The sequence below is a fragment of the Simochromis diagramma genome, unplaced genomic scaffold (genome assembly GCF_900408965.1).
Source record: "Simochromis diagramma unplaced genomic scaffold, fSimDia1.1 OVJJ01000676.1, whole genome shotgun sequence".
NCBI lineage: Eukaryota > Metazoa > Chordata > Actinopteri > Cichliformes > Cichlidae > Simochromis > Simochromis diagramma.
In genome coordinates, this window is record NW_024387466.1 from 1,495,804 (window position 1) to 1,501,999 (window position 6,196).

General features: G+C 39.3%; 1 protein-coding gene across 2 annotated transcripts in view; it reads left to right on the top strand.

Annotated features, from left to right (window-relative positions):
* Nucleotides 1-6,196, top strand: part of LOC120723290 (seizure protein 6 homolog) — a 91,886-nt gene that overhangs the window by 19,901 nt on the left and 65,789 nt on the right. The gene's annotated exons all lie outside the window — the stretch shown is intronic.

Genomic DNA, 6,196 nt, shown 5'->3' on the forward strand with positions numbered 1-6,196 from the left:
GGGATACATGGCATCTAAAACAAAAACACTTAGAATACCACAATACACCCAGGAAACTGCTGAAAGCAACCCTGAAACACTTTATCAGTCCATTTTTACAACTCCTCTGACTTGATTTCCCAGTTGCTCTAATGATCTATTCATGCTCTTTAATATTTTGATCAGAGCAATGGTTTCCTTGTGGCACCCCAGCACCATATTTCTTTTCTGTTGTTCTTGTGGAATTTACACAATGTTTGCATTTATTTTAGCAGTAATGCAGACTTATAGCTCCCATTCATTTGCATCCCAGGGGCAAAAAGCTATGTGGGGAAGGGAGGATTATATGCAGTTCTTAGAATTGCATTAACTCATGCTTGAGGGCTGCCTGCTGCAACCACAGAAAAATTCTTCTCATTAATTTCTATAACCTAGACTCCTCAGGTAACCTCCAGACAACAAGCTTGCTTGTTTAAACTTAGGATACCACTGGCCATTGCTAGGAAACGAATACACATATACGTCAAACAATCAGCTCTGCCTTTGATGCGGTGCAGAACCAAGAAACTTTACTCAGAGCCCCTGAAGATCATGCCAGAGGTAAGAGCTGATTTCTTTTACAGTCATTCCAGTTTTATAGCATGATACACACCCCACAGAGAATTATTAATAATCTATTAAAGATCTGGACGAATCAATTTCAGCTCCCAGCACCAATGCACTTAAAATGGCTCTACAGTGTGTGATCTCAATCCAGGAAGGCTTTCAGTTGTAATGATTTATTTATGATGCATTTATTTATATTTAACTGAATCTTGGTTACAAACTATTAATGAAACTCCGTCCACCATGCTATAATTCCTTCATGCAACCCAGGGTAAGCTGTTGTGGTGTAATTGGTATACGTGCAGTCTGACACATAACGGCCGTATCTTTTCACTGGGCGTAAAAAAAGAATAAACCCTTTTGAATTACGGGATGCAACAGTAGATCAGATTTCAAATGCATTGCTTTTGTGAACTGTAAATCACCTCGTATTAATAGTGTAGCACCCCGCTTTTCATACAGCTGCATCTTAAAAGAGCAAGATCTGTCAAAAGCTGTGCAGTTTTACTTTTTAAGCCAAAGCCCACGTGCACGAAATATTCCAAAACCATTTAAATTCTGCTTGCTTTTCTTCACCAAATATTTTGAGGTTAACCCTTGGAAAGAATGTAGCCTTGGGTAAACAACAACATTTGCAGCTGTTCAAGAGAACGTTGGAAGGTAGAAAACAAATGGAAAATGTCTACAAGTACAAAAAACTACAAAAGAGCCATTATTGTAGCATTCTTTCCATATATATCAAGAATACAAGAACACACTGTTTTTTTTCTTTTTCATAGCTTTTACTCATCAGCATAGTCCCGTATTTTTATTTCTGATCGCCCATCCAGTGGTAAATCCATGCTCTACTTTTGCCTTGTTTATCCTATTTTATTGATAGAGTGAATCAATAAGATCCTCTCTGATGTCCTCTGTCCACATCAAGATAATTTGAACCAGCATTACAATTTGAACTTTTAATAAGAAACTTTTTAGAAAACATCTTCCATCCCCCTGAATGCAGCATTTTCAGTTTCTACTATTGATTTTAAATGTCTGTAAGTTGTAGGCAATTCAATTTGCTTGTCAAATGTTTCTGTCTTTGGTTATTTAAAAACTGCTTTTTTGAACCTGAAAGAAACAGGATGAGATTCCTCTCTGCCTCACACATATCTAAACCCATTTCTAATTTACTAAAAAAAATATTAGAGAAAAAATAGCGGCCAAGGAAAACCTCACAGCCAAGAGAAGCAACATTTCTGAGAAGTGCCATAAGGGTTCAAGAAGCAGCAACAATCTCTTAATGGCTGCTGATGATAGCATGTGGTCTGTCACTGTACAGTGTACATGGCTTTCGGCTTGCTAGAGCAAAGGACTCCATGGGACAATCTTGTTGTCTGACAGTCTGATAGTCCCTTTCCCCTGGCTTTCAGTATGTTTTAAAAAAGATTTTCAGATTTTACTGCTTATATTAGTGAAGCGTGGTGTTGAATCTCTAGTTATATTCTGACCTCTTAGCACCAGATATTCTTTGAGAACAGAGAGAGCAGAGGTCTTTGGCCTGATCTAGGGGCCCAGCTGAAAACTAAAGGGGACATTGCAGTCAGGGCCCCGATCTGCCCAAGGAAATCACATCAGCTGAGTCAGTGACCTCCTTTGGGCTCTTCTTTAAAAATACTTGGGAGAGAGTCTGTGAGTTTTACTCAAGTTTTTTTTTAAAATTTAGCTTGAATGCTATTTATTTATTTAAGAAATCTCCCTTTATTTTCCCATACTGATATTTTTGTGCACATTTTCTTGTAATCATTGTGGTGGTTTACACTTTTGCCTAACAAGCGAAAGGTCCCTGGTTGGATCTTGGGAAGAGACACAAATCTCTTTGGGGTTGGGTCAGGAAGGACATCTGGCATAAAAATCTGCCAAATCAAATATGCTGTGGTGACCCCATGTGAATAAGGAAACAGCTGAAAGTAGCTTTTTTTTTTCTTTTTCCAAAAACTGACTATTTTATTGCTCGTCTGTTTTATTTTGCTGCCCTTGTAAAGCACTTAGTAAAGTGGATTTTGAAAAGTGCTCCATAAATAAAGATTATGATTATTACACAATTAATGTCTGTCTAAGCCACTATATCCTGGTGAAAGCTTGTATCAGACACACTTTAACTGCCTGAATTCAAAGTCTGTCACTGATGCATTTATCTGTGCAGCAGGTTGAACAAGCAGAGTCTACTTCGTGTCAGTTAATTCGATCACCATCAGCTGACTACTGAGCGCTGATGGTACTCTCAGAGACCACGGGGGTTTCAGCCAAAAAAAAAAAAGATAGGAGGATCCTCCTGGCAGGAGGGGTGAAATGTCATAGCCCACTGCTCGGGGCCAGATGACGCTGAGTTACACACCAACTTGGCAGCTCGAGACAAGATAGCTGCAGCTTATCACAAGCAAGCTCAGGCCAGTGGGTTTTCCCACTTTGTGTTGTTGTACTGAGTCCGCATCTCTACATTACAAATCTCATTCTTCATGGTGGTTTGCTGAGCTTTCATACAGTTTCTCAATAATCGCATAGGCTGGTTGGCAACAAATCTAAATCCCTCTCCTACAGGTTCCCAATTCCATGTGCAACGCCTGATGTTGCACATTACTGCAGCCACTAGTCAGCTCCCACTGACTCAACTTACACTGTAAGATGTAAGATTACAGGATGGAGTGAAGTCTGGTATCTTAACAAAAAAAATGCTAAAGCATGCAGGAGAATAGCTTCAGCTTCAGCTTAAATTAACCTAACTCTGGCATTTTTGGGAATATGAAGCACAGAACATAAACCTCAACAGGACCATACTTCCATTGTACCTCTAGTTATTAGTGTGTTTTTTTTGTATTTTGTTTCTTTTTTTCATTCCACTTGGTTTTGCGAGATGTGCTTTGACAGAACCAAATCTGCACAGACCCGTGATGTCAATGAAATAGATATTTCAAAAAGCCAAATGTAGTGCGCTTTTGTTAAGACAGTATTACCTCTATTACTGGAAAGTTTTAAGTTTTATCACACTGAGATATTTAACAGTAGAATGCTTTGAAACCAGTTCTCTTCAGTTTCAATTTCTATCAGTGCATTTAGCTCACATGATTTGTAAGCTTATGCTTTGCTTCTATTCTTAGGCAGCCCCCAGAGGGGCCTTTGCTTTTACTTGGATCACACAAGACTATATCCTGATTTTTCCAGTGATCATGCGCTTCCTCACCATCTGTCGGACTAACAGCAGGCCTTCCTATAGACAAACATCTACCTACAAAAATGAAGGGAAATACCTCCACAACACTGATCCATCCATCCGTTATCTTCTGATTATTCAATTCAGGGTTGCAAGAGGGCTGGAGCGATAGGCGGGGTACACCCTGGACAGGTAGTCAGTCTGTCATAGTGCTAACACAGAGAGACAGACAACCATTAGTTATTAGTTAACTCAAAGTTGTCTGTGTCTTTTTGGAGACAATGTCCTTCATCAGCTTTAATGAAAACATTGAAAACAAAACAGAGATTTTCTGAATATCTGCAAGATGTTTAGCTCCCGCATTTAAACCTCGTGGGTGTTTGTGTGTTCATTCTCACCATGTCTGTATCTGGAAAATGTGTGTGTGCGTGAGCCGTGTTTGAATCATGTGTGAACAGTCGAACATGTGGCTGAGGGACTGTCACTAATAACAGAAATTACATTTTTGTAGATAAACATATGGAGATTGTGGGCTGTGAAATTGACTTCAGGCTGTGAAATTAAAGAAAAACAGAAAAAACCCCACCGAGGTGATAGCTCTAGTTGTTCAGAGGGGAGTCATACTGCACTGTATGTCCGCATATACTGCAATTCAATTAGTGTCCTTGATCGTCTTCTTTAGCAAGTCTGATGTGGTGTGACTTTGAGATCCAGGCACAGAGAAGCCGACTCAATTGCAGAGAGAGATGCTTGATTTATTTATTCATTAAGAGCTCTCTCTGCAGACACATACCTCTCATCAATCCCTGTTCACACTCGACAAGAACAATCAACTGACATCTCCTTTCATAGCCAAAGGGAAATACGAGAAAAATTGCCATGCATCATAATCATCGATAAGGTTGCACCCTGCCAAAATTTTCAACTAACCCACAGCTTGGCAATCCCTTCCAAAGTGGATTTTTTATTGCTTAGTTTGGCATGTGTGAGGAAGGAGAGGAGGCTAGTGAAATGCCAGGAGGATTAAGTCGAAGTGGATATAGTGCAGCAGCTATCCTGGAGTTGCTGTTTCTCAATAATACAAATGTCAGGAAGGGGAACGGGGAAGAGGGGAGAAGGGTTTGAGGGGAATGTCTTAGAAATCACAGCCAGTGTAGAATTCATCATTATCACTACCCACTCACAACGACTTTAAAATGGCATTAACCTTTGCTGCTGAGAAAGTTCACACTTGTTATCTAGGTGAGACTTTTTTATTCAAATGATTTGGAACAAAACTGCTTGATAATGAGAGGTCAGTGCAATAGTTTCCCCTCAATGAAAATGTAATCAATTGTTCTTCATTACGCTCGCACACAGGCACACAAAACGAAGCATATATTTGTCTTTGCAAAATAATAACAATTCATAACATTCTGTTAATATGCGGTTCCGTTTAGAGAAACAAACATTAAAGCAACCTTGCCTCGTGGAGGCAGTGTTCTTTATCACCATTTTCCCGCTTTTCTTTTTACAGTGTTATATTTTTACCTGAGCGATCACATTGTCAGCATCAGTAATTCCTATAGTAAATCCTACTGCAGAAAAGATTAATCTATGAGCAGTGCTGCTGCCTGCACTAATTAAAATTCTGCTGGATGGCCAGGGTTTCTCCTGCCATCATTGCTTCCAAGCATCATTCACTGTCTTTCTTACTGTCTTTGTCCTTTTGTCCCTCACAGCAGTTTTAGTCTCTTACAATACATTTCAGGCCTAATGCCATCATTCTTTGTCTTTAAGGAGATGATAAGCAGAAAGAACAAAGGGCATTTTCAAGAAACAAAGCCAGAGATTGCCAATGCCAGCCATCGACTTTAACGGCTTTAGTTCTTATCACTGGGATCATGGTTATATACAGTATTATCTAGAAATGAAAGATTTAGTTTCTTTAGCAATTCTGATGAATTAGAGTTCGCCAAGTTTGATAGCATGTGTTGCGTGTGGGGTGCAGCATCTGGATTTGCTAATGTCCCAATAAACCCAGCATTTTTTAATTTATTTTATTTTTCCTTAAAGAGTTATGCGGCCTTATAGTGATGCTGTCCAGAAATGAACTACTGCTCAAGAAACTTCTGTTATCCAAGACTGCCTGTCTTGCTCAATAAAGATGTATTTTCTTTATGACACTACGGCTCACAGCTTCACACATATATTCACTCACAGACAGAAGGGAAAGGCATTGTGCATCTCTCTGCAGCATCAGCATTATGCAAAATCAGTAAATTCTGTTGACAATGTCTAACAGCCCAGTAATTTATAATTTTCACAGCCAAACTTGATGCCTTCCATTTGTAGTTCACTCAAATGAAGTAACAGACACCTTTGCATGGGCTATGTCCCTCTCTATCCTTACAGTGTTAAAGACACATACTGTATATAAAC